Raw genomic sequence first — 12,722 nt, 5'->3', positions numbered from 1 at the left:
GTGAACAAGCTGGGCCTCCTCCGTTTCTGTGCCCTTTTCACAGAGTACTGAGAATAGGGTGTTCAGGTTTGTTGAATGAATAATGCGCAGAAAATACATTTTAAACTGACGAGCACTGGGTAATGTAAGGTATAATAAATTTTACACCTTCTGCAGTCTCGTGTTCATGTCCTCTTTGTGACCCTTGAGCCAGACAGAAAAGTGATCATCATTGGTCCATTCTGCCCTTTGTTATTTGAGTTGCCTTTCTCTGGGCCTTATGTAGTTCCTTACTATATATTCTGGGAGGCTTAGGGCACAGTGAGAATGCATTGGGATTTTACACAAGAGTAAGCCTGTGTCTTGCTGTGTCATTCCAAAGTCCTTCCTGAAGAAACTCAGTACTTATTGGCCTTTTTGTCCCCAGAAGAACATTGGGTGACTACAGGGAGGAACTGACAAAGATTTCTTCTGAGTTATAACTAATAGTCCACATTAAATTACTCAAAGTAGCTTATATTTACTTCATCTATTCTGTTAAGCTTGGTGTGTCTTCTGAATAAATGTCCTTTATTAAAAACAAAATTATATCAGGTGCCTGCGTGGCGCAGTCGTTAAGCGTCTGCCTTAGGCTAGGGCGTGATCCCAGCATTATGGGATCGAGCCCCGCATCAGGCTTCTCCGCTGGGAGCCTGCTTCTTCCTCTCCTACTCCCCCTGCTTGTGTTCCCTCTCTCGCTGGCTGTCTCTCTGCCAAATAAATAAATAAAATCTTTCAAAAAAACAAACAAAAACAAAAACAAAACAAAATTATAAACTTTTACAGAAACATCATTTTTTGGGCTAGAGAACTGAAGATCACCCTCTTTCTCTCTGCTCCCTATAAGTGGATACATCATCAAGCCCTGTCAATTCTTTTTTCCCAAGATAACCCAAATTGTTTCCCTTCCTTCCTATTCCAACTGCTGTTTCAGACCTTTAACACCAGGATTATTTTAGAAGCCCCCTTGTGGGGTTCCCTGCCTTTTGGCTTTTCCCCACTAATCCCTCCTACACACACAGCAGCAGCAGCCAAAGCTTTGCTCCCGAGATACAGTATGTCACTTCTTTACCACGAAATGTTAAATGGTTTCCCTTTGTCTATTAAAATAAAGTCCCAGGGTGCCTCGGTGGCTCAGTCGGTTAAGCATCTGCCTTTGGCTCAGGTCATGATCCCAGGGTCCTGGGATTGAGCCCCGTGTCGGGCTCCCTGCTCGGCAGGGAGTTTGCTTCTCCCTTTTACTCTCCCTCTGTGCTCTCTTGCTCTCTCTCAAATAAGTAAATTTTTAAAAATCTTAAAAAAATAAATAAAGTCCCAAACCACTTGGCCTGGGCTTGAAGGCCCTTGACCATTAACCTCAATGACTTCCCCAGCCCAATTTCCTGCTATTTCACCCATGTCTTAAATGTGCCACGAGCATTCCCACTTCAAGGCCTTTGCTCAGGCCATTCCTTTCCTTGCAATGCTTCCCAAACCTCGCCTGTGACTTTGTCCCAACTCCTTCAGGAAACCTCTCTACCCTTTCTGTCTGCAAGTAGACTTTCTCCCCTCTTGGTCTTTAATCCTGTGCCACCTTTCATTGTTGTCTGACTTAGTCTGTCCTCTCCAAGTAGATTGTTAAGAGCCCACGTTCGGGACCAAGTCCTAGTTCAGTTCAGTTAGCATTCTCCCAGGGCCTGTTCCAGACAAGAACATGAACAGAGGGAGCTTCCTGTGGCTGGGGCAGAGCTGAGGCAGCAGCCCACAAACAAGCCATTCTGTGGTACAGAGTGCTATTCCCTGGAAACCTTCTCAAGGGTTTTTCTAAATAGACTAAAGAAATGAGTACGTGTACCCATCATTTCCCTCCCCATTCTCTCCCCTGAACAGTTACTCCGCCTGTGCCCCCAGTCACTGTGGTTCTAGTCACCAGACTCCTCACCCTCCCTCAGCTACAATCCGACACACATTATGCATTTCCAAACACTTTCATACTCATGATCTCTTCCCAGTCTCCCATTGGCCAGGTTTTAGAGCAGAGGGCTCTGACGGACCAACAGGAGGAAGTGATCAGCTCCAAGCCCCACCAGGATTTAATATGGGCTGGAATCCAAGCCTTTCTGCTGCCTTCCTCTCCTGAGCCTGTCTACTAACCTGGCAGCCTTTCTGATTTGTTATACCTGGGAAATCCTCCTTGAGTTGATTCTTATTCTTCCATTCCTTTTACCTAGACCATCAAAGTTGTTTTTCCCTTGAACTTTCCAAAGTTAATTTTTCCTCTCCCAATCTAGCCATCATCCATCCCACCAAATTTATATGGCCGTAATAGAACTCTGATCATGTCACAACCCTGCTCAAAAACCTTCAGTGGCTCCCCACTGCCCATAGATCAAAGTCTTAGCATTCAAGTTCTTCCTGGCTATGCCAAACTGATCTTTAAACTTTGTTTCTTCTATAAGTAGCCTTGGCCTCACTCAGATTAACACTCTATGTTCTCAGAATGTGCTCATATCTTCCCTCCTCTGAATCTTCTTACGCCCTTGTCTTATGCCTGAAATGTCCATTCTCAGTCTCCAATGTCTGAATCCTCATAGCCACTTCCCCTTTCTCCCTAAATCTTTTCCTGGAGCACCTACCAGCTACTAGGCATTAAGGAAAATAAACACAGGTCACAGATATTGTGCCCAACCCCAAAGGAACTCACATCCTACGAGAGACAGATAAACACAGCTACGAGGGAGTGGAATGAGGGGTGACTGGGTGGCTCAGTCGTTAAGCGTCTGCCTTTGGCTCAGGTCATGATCCCAGCATTCTGGGATCCAGCCCCCGCATCGGGCTCCCTGCTCAGTGGGAAGCCTGCTTCTCCCTCTCCCACTCCCCCTGCTTGTGTTCCCTCTCTCGCTGCTTCTCTCTCTGTCAAATAAATAAATAAAATCTTAAAAAAAAAAAAAAAGAGAGTGGAATGAGAGTTGTAATAAAGTATCTGGTACTTCCTGACCTCTGGTTGTTCCAGAGCTGGCTTTGGGTAGTCAGAGATTTCCCAGGGAGTGATAACCTGAGCTGAGATCTGGAAAATGGTGGAGTTAGCCAGAAGCCAGGAGAGATTTCTCCTCTTCATGGATCTGGAACATTATAAAGATATTGGGAAGTCAGAGAGTATTTCTTGGGCCATCCTGGAGCTGAGTGTGAGGGAATCATAAAGGATCTTAGAACTTGATTCTGAGGGTAATAGGGACATGTGAAGTGGCAAAATCAGATTTTGTCTTCTGGAAGTGTCCCTCAGGCTGTGGTATGGAGACTGGCAGGAGGGGCCAGGAAGAAATGGGCTTTCTAGGGCCTGTGGGCTCCCCAGAGTACTTTTTTTTTTTTTTAAGATTTTATTTATTTGAGAGAAAGTGAGAGCATGAGTGGTGGGGAGGGGCAGAGGGAGGGAGAGAAGCAGACTCCCTGCTGAGCAAGGAGACTGCCATGGGGCTCCATCCCAGGACCCTGAGATCATGATCTGAGCTGAGGGCAGACACTTAACAAACTGAACCATCTAGGCACCCTCAGGATACTTTTGTTAAGTACAAATTTAAATTCGGAATACATTCAGAAAAGTGGACAGATCCTATGTGTAACAGTTCAATTAATTATTTTGAAGTAAACGCACCACTAATCAAGAAAAGAGATGTTTCCAACTCCAGAGAAGCTCCCTCTACCAATCAGTACCACTCCCCCCAGAAAGGTAACCACTTTATGACTTCTGAATTCATAGATTGTTTTTCTCTGTTTTTGAAATTTACATAGATGAAGGTATGAGGTATTTTTTGTGTGTCTGGCTTCTTTTGCTTAACATTATGTTTGCAAGATATATCCATGTTGGGGCGCCTGAGTGGCTCAGTCGTTAAGCGTATGCCTTCGGCTCAGGTCGTGATCCCAGAGTCCTGGGATCGAGGCCCGCATCGGGCTCCTCTGCTGGGAGCCTGCTTCTTCCTCTCTCACTCCCCCTGCTTGTGTTCCCTCTCTCACTGTCTGTCTCTCTCTCTAATAAATAAATAAAATCTTAAAAAAAAAGATAAATCCATGCTGTTGTATGCAGTGGCTGGGTAGTATTCTGTTGCATGAATATACTTCATGCCTTAAACATTCTTTTCTTTCTTTCTTTCTTTCTTTCTTTCTTTCTTTCTTTCTTTCTTTCTTTCTTTCTTTCTTCTTTCTCTTTTTTTTAGTAGTCTCCATGCCAGTCATGGAGCCCAGTGCATGGCCTGAACTCATGACCCTGAGATCAAGACCTGAGCTGAGATCAAGAGTCGGATACTCAACTGAGTGAGCCACTCAGGCGCCCCTATATATTCTATTCTTCATGGTCACTGGAATGTTTCCAGATCGTGTCTACAACAAATAGTGCTGCCATGAATATTTTTGTATGTATCTTGGTGCACTGTATGTGAATTTTTTGGAATATATACGTAGAAGTAGAATTGCTAAGCCATAGGTTATATGTATATTATAATTTGTTAGCCAGACTGTTTTCCTAAATGGCTATAGCAATTTACATCCCTACCAGCAGTGTGTGAGCTGCTGTTGCTGCACTTCCTCAACACTTACTTAGTGTTGCTAGTCTTTTCCGTTGAAGCAATTTTGGAGCCTGTATAAGATCTCATAGTCATTTCCCTAACAACTAATGATTAGTGAAGTTGAATACTTTTTTACATGTGTATTTGCCATTTAGGTATCCTCTTTTGTGGTATTATCTTTTTGTGTTCAAATCTTCTGCTCATTCTTCTATTTGGCTGTCCAGACATCTTTTTCTTTTTTTCTTTTTTTTTTTAATATTTTATTTATTTATTCGACAGAGATAGAGACAGCCAGCGAGAGAGGGAACACAAGCAGGGGGAGTGGGAGAGGAAGAAGCAGGCTCATAGCGGAGGAGCCTGATGTGGGGCTCGATCCCGTGACGCCGGGATCACGCCCTGAGCCGAAGGCAGACGCTTAACCGCTGTGCCACCCAGGCGCCCCCAGACATCTTTTTCTTATTGGTAGAGTTCTTTATGTATCCTGGATATAAGCTCTTTGTTGGTTTCTTTCATTCTATAAGTTGTCTTTTTGGTTCTCTTAATTGTGTCTTTTAATGGTCAGAGGTGGTTTCTAATTTTAATGTGGTCTACTGTATCTTATCTCTTACAGAACATCTCAATTCTGACTAGCCACATTTAAGTACTCAATAGTCACTTGCTTGGCAATGGTATTGGACAGAGCTGCTCTAAAGTTTTATTGTTTTGTTTTTCTCATGCAGAGCTGTAATGCACATAGAATTTATTTTGGTGTATGGTGTTAGATTGGAGTCAAGTTTCATTTTTTCCTATATGGATATACAACTGACCAAAAAACATCTATCTATTTATCAGAATTATTTATTGGAAGCATTATCCTTTCCTCACTCCTCTGTTGTACCTCTCTGTCATAAAGCAAGTGTCTATATATGTGTGGTTCTCATTTTGGTCTCTCTATTCTGCTCAATTAGTTTGCCTATCCCTGCATCAGTATCACACTGTCTTTGTAGTTAGCTTTATTAGTCTGAACCCAGTAGCATTTTTTAAAAAAGATTTTATTTATTTATTTATTTATTTATTTGACAGAGAGATAGCCAGCGAGAGAGGGAACACAGCAGGGGAGTGGGAGAGGAAGAAGCAGGCTCCCGGCGGAGGAGCCCGATGTGGGACTCGATCCCAGAGCGCCGGGATCACGCCCTGAGCCGAAGGCAGACGCTTAAGGACTGCGCTACCCAGGCGCCCCCCCAGTAGCATTTTGATGGCAGATCTCTAATAGAAAATATTTAGGATCTTGGCACTAAAGACAAAACAAAATAAGGAGCCTGGGTTCAAATCGTGACTGTACCACTCTTTATGTAATCTTGAGCAAGTTAACCTTTCCATAAACCTCAGCTTGGTTAGTATGAGGATAAATGTTGTGGGGTATCAGAGAGGAAGAATTTCCTCTACACTTCAAGGCTCTTCCAGCTGGACAAAGAATCAAACTGACCTGCAACAGATTAACAAGAAAAAAATCAAATTTAGTTTCATATATGCAGGGAATACACACACACACACAAACAATTCCAAAGACAGCCAACATAAGGCTTATATGAGACAACCTGAGCTAAGGAGAGGGGCAAGGGTCTGGAGATACAAAGAAGAAAAAGGCCCCCTTCTATCAGCAGGAAGGTGAGAGGAGATGTTTGAAAAACAAAAGTTGTCCTGTAAGTTTCTTAAGTAAAGGGGAATATGTATTAACCCCTCTCTTTCTGGTACAGACAGGCAGTTGAGGGGGAGGTAGGGAGATTTCCTTAAACTCCTGGATTTTGATTGCTTTTGGTTCAAAATAATCATCACGCCAAAGTGCCCCATCTTGGGGTGGCCTGCCCTTCGCCCGTACAGGAACTATTTATATGATAGGGTTGTTGAATTGGTTTCACGAACATAAAGGGCTTGGTAACGTCTGGCAGGGTAAGCTTCAATAAATATTCATGAGTGGGCTATGTGTTCATTTGAGTGACTGTCTGCTAGTCTTTCTTTTAGACGAAGAGCTCCCAGAGCCTTTAAGGGCCTGCCCTCCATTGCCTGTCCCTCCCACTCCCACCCCTTAATGCCTAATACGCTGCCCGGCACGTAGTGGGGGCTCAATAAAAACCTGTTGAATGGATCAGCGCCGCCAGAGGGACAGACCCTGACATGGACTGTAACAGACCGAGCAGGAAGAACCCGACGCCAGGGGGAGCAAGAACCCGTGCTCTCCAGATCTCGCGGGAGTTGGCGCGCGCGGCAATGTCGCGGCCTCTGTTTCTGACGGAAGCGCGGGGCTTGAAGAAGGAGCTATCTTAGGGCGCGCGGCTTCGCCTGTGGCGAGGGAGTTGCTTCCGGGTTGCGCGCCCGGAAGCAGGAAGTTGTCGGCTTACCCTCCTCGCCCGGCGGCTGCTGTCCCCGAGGCGGGAGGAGCCCGAGAGGGCGCGGGCCCCGCATGTGAGTGACTGGGGCCTGAGACCGGGAGGGGGGAGGCGCTGTGACAGTCTCACCGCCGTGCCCGTCTGTGACATCCTCGCGCAGCCCCTTGCTCTTGCGGAAATGCCTTTTCTGAGCCGCTGGTGTTTCGCAGACTGACTGCATCCCCGGCAACTTACCCCTCTTCCCCCGCTCCAGGGTCGACTCCCTTAAGACCTCTTTTCTTTCCTTGGCTCCGTGGGGTCGAGCAAAGGGAGGTCGACCCTGCTTGAACCTGTTTGGCAGGCGTCACAGCGGTGTCCAAAACACGACCGGCGAAGACCAGATTTCACTGCCCTTTTGACGGATTTCTAATTTTTTTGTATATTGAGAGTAGATTCCCCACCCTCCCTTCAAAATATCTTTTTCTAATTGTTACCGGTGGAAGCTTGCCTTGTGTCAATGGAAGTCTCGGTTCTTGCATTCCCCACAAAATATTTACACGAGGATCTGCACTGGAATAAAGACAGTGAGAAGGAAGATAGCAAGCACAAAGCGGTTTATTAAAAGACAGTACACTCAAATGGCGTGGTTACGTCTGGGGTTGGTGACTGCCCCGACGCTACCAGAGTTTTTCCCTTTCAAGTAACTGGGGTCATGAGTCCTGGACAAGGTAGTCTTTAATGGAGGCTGCCTCCGATAATTTGGGAGACTCCTACCGGTGGGGAGGGAGAATTTTTGCCCTACAAGTTTCCTGCTGTAACTGTCATGGCCGCCTTCCCTCACCAGGGGGGCAAACCTCGATGCAAATGTAATATAATGAAGTCTGGGATTCCCTTGGGGCAGAAGTTGAAGAGAGCACAAGCTCTGCACCTGCTGTTCTTGGTCTTGTAGTCCTGGAAAGCTGGGAACCACAAAACCAGGATGTTTGTCCTCAGGTCTCTAAATGTAACTCATTTATGGCCGCCCTTGCCTCCAGCTCGTATGTGACAGCCTTCTGTATCACTCCGCCTTCAAGGACTTGGGACTCTGAAGTCTTTAAGGTTGAGGGCGGAAGTCAAGCTTCTGTAGCAGTATTTTCGTCAGAGTCCCAATCTTTGCTATCTGTCTAGGGCATTAGGAGGTGGTATGGGGTTAAGGTGGAGTGGGGCTTGTGTCCTGGTCTCAGAAGGCTTGACTACTTCGGTCCAGGGGCTATGGTAGTTTTGATACTCACTTGATAGGGGCTATCCTTGTTGCAATAAGAGCTTAAGTTGAACCTGTCTAACATGAGAGAAGATGGAACTTCGTTATAAGGTGAAGAAGACATTGTCCAAAAAAACAAAAGAAAGATCACGCAATAAGAGGTCCCGTGAAGAAGGGAAATATCTGTAAGACCCCCCAGGATAGGAGGTAGTGGTTGTGCCTGATAGGAGATGTGAAGTCTTTTGATACTTATTGAATAAACCCTGACTGATTGACATAAAAATATTATTCTTAAACTAATGGCAGGTACCCCCTTGGGCAGAAGCGAGTATATTTAATGCCCTTTGATTTTGGAGGACTACCCCTGAGAGTGAGTTGAGTTGCTTGTCTAAGGTTGCTAGGACTTGCATACTTTCTTGAATGGATTTGCCTAATTCTCGAGAGAGTTGAGAAGAAAGGACAGCCCTAGTGATCCCTGTGGCTGATCCTGAGGTTGCTCCTGGGAGGGCCCCTAGTGAGAGAAGTGTAAGGACCTCCTGCTTGAATATGGATGTTTCAGTTACAATAGAGTGGGAAACTCTTTGAGTACCTCCTATGAGGGATACATCTGGAGCTAACCAGGCCAAAGAACAAGTGCCCTTCCATCCATTTGGAAGGACTAGGTATGCTTGAGTTCCACAAATAGAGTCCCTTCTGAGGATGCAGGTGAGCCTTGGTTAGGATAGAAAAGAGGGCGCCTGGGAGGTGCAGTTGGTTGAGCGTCGGACTCTTGGTTTTGGCTCGAGTTGTGAGATTGAGATTGGGCTCCACGCTCAGCTGAGTCTGCTTGGGATTCTCTCTCCCTCTGCTCCCCTCCCCCCAAATAAATAAATCTTTAGGGGAAAAAAAAAGATAGAAAATAAAGGGACTTCCTTGGAGGGAGTTCCCCCAGGGCCAACAGTGGCCCTAAAGGGTACCGAAGTCAGTATGAAGGCAGGCAAGGGGGTCATGACTGGATGTTGTGCAGTTGTATTGGGCTGTTCAGAAAAGACGAGGTTTCAGTAAGGATTGCAGAATATGTTCTGGGAGTTTTTCCAATGGGAGATAGGGCTGTTGGTAAGATGTGTTGAAGAAGAAGGGAGGTTATTTGGGCTGACGGATGGTCCTGACTATTGAGACATGGTGGACCCAATAGGGGGGTTGATGGTGAATTTAGGGGGAAGGTTAAAAGTGGGGTATTTTAACGGTGTTAAAGTAGTGATCAGAAACACTTCCCCAAAAGAATGACTCACCCAGCGAAGTTAGGTTGAAATGATAAAGGCATTGAGATAAGGGAATAGAACCCACTGGAGTCCCAGATGATGGGCTAGCACTAACACAGATTGGGAAGGTCATATTAAAGAGTTTAAGTTGAGTATATAAGAGTTCCAAAATAGCCGGTGTTGGGAGGGGCCCCTGAGCATTTAGGATTTTTGTGCTGCGTTCCATGACCTATCTTTGGAAGTTTCTTGCACTTCAAGGTCCTTGTTGGTTGCCCACAATGAAGCAGACACAGGAGTTACAATGGCTAAGTGGGTCCCACACATATCCAGCAAGAGGAATTGGTGTGTTGAGATAGCATTGAGCAGTATAAGTGATGGTGCTAAGGGGTTAGAGTTGCGTACTTGTGTGGTCCAGGGCAGTGTGAGAATTACCAGGCAGAAGAAGTGAGTTGTGGTCAAAGAGGTACTGATGGATTTCTTTAAGGGTGTAGTCTTAGAAGTCCCCCTGGAGGAACTTTGACCACACTAAGGTATTGGACATAACAGAATAGAGGATTTTAGGATTTACCTGAGATGGCCCCTTTTTGAAGAGCATACTCAAAAGTATCAGGGTTGTCCTCTTGATTAGAGGTCACAGCAGGTTTGGCTCAGGAGAGATGGATCCAACTGGCAATTTTGGGGACCTTGATGACTGTAGGGTAGGGCTGAATAAAAGAACAGTATAGGGTCTCTTCTATAAAGGAGTTAGTTGGGATCCAGGAGATTCATCTCTCCAGGTTTTAATTAGGATGTCATCTCCTGGTTGGACTGCGGAGGTTGGGTTTGAGTGGTAGGGCTTTGGTAGGATATGTTTTTCCCATAGAGCCTCTCAAAGGTACTAACTGAATAGAGTCCTGTCTCAAGAACAGATGAATTTTAGCTTCGTCAGTAGCCATTCACTCCCATAACCAGACAGGAGTTGAAGGAAAGCTTACCGTAAAAGAGGTTAAGACAGTAGGTGGCTCCTGTGTCCAAAAGAAATTGTCCTACTTGCCACGTCAAGGGTCACCCTGGGCCCCATTGCAATGATGGAAACAGTGAGTGGGGGAGCCTATTGGTGCCCTACAGCTGCTCAGACCATGGTGGTGACAGCTAGAAGGAATTCTGAACCTCTGGTTCTCGGACTAGAGGGGCAGTCTCTCCTCCAATGTCCATTATGAGGACATTGAGCACAGGCCATATTATAGACTTAAGGTCATTCATCTCTCTGGTGTTCCTCCTTTTGCAATGGTAGCGGGCTCCTTTTGGTGTCTCCCTCTTGAGGGAGATGATGAGGTGATGACTGGTTTGACAAGGCCACCAGGAGTTGAGCCTGTCTCTGATCCTTGTACTTTTCCTTTTTCCCTTTTTTTCCACTCCTGGTCCTGGCCATAGAATACCAAATTGACCACCTTAGGGAGTTCAGAGCTTGGGGTATCTGGCCCTAGGGATAACTTATGGAGTTTCCTCCTAATATTTGGGGTAGTCTGAGTGATGAGTTGGCCATTAAAAACTGTAAGACCTGCCTCTGATCTGGGATCATGGTTGGTATGTGTAGTTAAAAGTCTCTCTTGGCCTTTGCCTAAAGGCTGCAGGGTTTTTTCCCCTGGTTTATGAGAGCCAGCTTGTTATAATTAATTGGCTTTGACTGGTATTTTTTCATTCCATTTGTTAGGCAGATTGTAAGATGGTCTCGGGACCATTGTCCTTGTAGAGTCTCATAGTTCCAATGAGGATCTGTGATTGGGACTGCCATGTTATCTGCCAGATACCTCACACTGGAACTATGAAGTTTATCCCCAAATTGGATGGCAGGCTCCCCAGTTCCATCTCGGTCTGCCTTGGAGAGAGTCTGATTGAGAATGACCACTATGTCCTTCAGGACAAATCAAAAGTTAGTGCCAAACTAACTGATATGTGTCAGGGTCCTCAGAGAAATCTCCCAAGTCCTTTTGGACTTGGTGGAGATCACTCATAGAGAATGGAGTTTGGCGGCGCCTGGGTGGCACAGTCGTTAAGCGTCTGCCTTCGGCTCAGGGCGTGATCCTGGCGTTCTGGGATTGAGTCCCACATCAGGCTCCTCAGCTGGGAGCCTGCTTCTTACTCTCCCACTCCCCCTGCTTGTGTTCCCTCTCTCGTTGGCTGTCTCTCTGTGTCAAATAAATAAATAAAATCTTAAAAAAAAAAAAAAAAAAGAATGGAGTTTGGACCCGCATGGTGGTTCTGGTTGGACCAGCCATTTCCTGGAGGGGACACAGAATTGGAAGGGGTTTGTTAGGACTTGAGGGTGTTTGTGGTCCTGGATATGGGGATACTGAATCATTGTTTTGGGCGATGGTAGGGTTTGGTGGGGCAGTGGGCCTTGGAGAAGCCTCCTCTGGTGGTGGGGGAGGCGGCTTAGAGCTTAGATCTGTGAGGACAGCTAAAGTGGACAGCTCAATTTTGCAGGTTTTGATAAGCCTGGGGTTTGTTTGAGGAACATGCAGGCTTGGACCTAAGGAATCTGAGACCTCTGTCCCTAGTCTCTACAAAAGAGATCTAGCTGTAAGATGGTGTTATAAAGTTTGTTTTTTGTTTGTTTGTTTGTTTGTTTGTTTTAAGGGAGCAAGAGAGAGAGACCATGAGCAGGGGAGAGGGGCAGAGGGAGAGAGAGAAGCAGACTCCCCTACTGAGCAGGGAGCCCAACGCGGGACTCAATCCCAGGACCCTGGAATCATGACCTGAGCTGAAGGCAGGTGCTTACTAACTGAGCCACCCAGGTGCCCCAGTAAGATGGTGTTATAATCCAATGTCCTATTGTGGGGCCCTGTTATATTGGGGCCATGCTGTATGCAGAAAAGATGAACCATCTCCTCTTTAAAGTTTGGGGGCCAGACATTCCAGTTAGGGAGGATGCATCCTGGGGTGATCTGACAACCAGTTTCCCATCTGTAAGGGGATAGCAAAGAGAAGAAGGAGTAGACACAATATTTCAAGTGTCCCCCTTGGAATGTTGTATATCCAGAATGAAGATGGCCTTCTCCCTGCTCTGAAGAACAGCCCTGAGGGTGTCCCCCAGGAGAGGCCCACGGCCTTAATTAATATTACTACAGCCTATCCTTTCTTTACCTGCCTCCTCGCAATTGAGGTGCCCACGAGGGAGGGCATTGGTATATTTTATGGTCCCTAATGAATCCCCCAGTGCCAAGATGTATGGCTTGGCCCACAACACCTATGTAGTTCCATTTCCAGATTTCATCCCAGGCTCCTCTCAAAAGTATTAACTTCAGGAGTTGGAATAGGCACGAAGATTTCCGCTTCCCCTACTGGAAATCAACTCCCA

Source organism: Ursus maritimus, unplaced genomic scaffold, assembly GCF_017311325.1.
Source record: "Ursus maritimus isolate PB19 unplaced genomic scaffold, ASM1731132v1 scaffold_30, whole genome shotgun sequence".
In the NCBI taxonomy this organism is placed as follows: domain Eukaryota; kingdom Metazoa; phylum Chordata; class Mammalia; order Carnivora; family Ursidae; genus Ursus; species Ursus maritimus.
The sequence above is the reverse complement of the archived record's forward strand: the minus strand, read 5'-3'. Positions refer to the sequence as shown.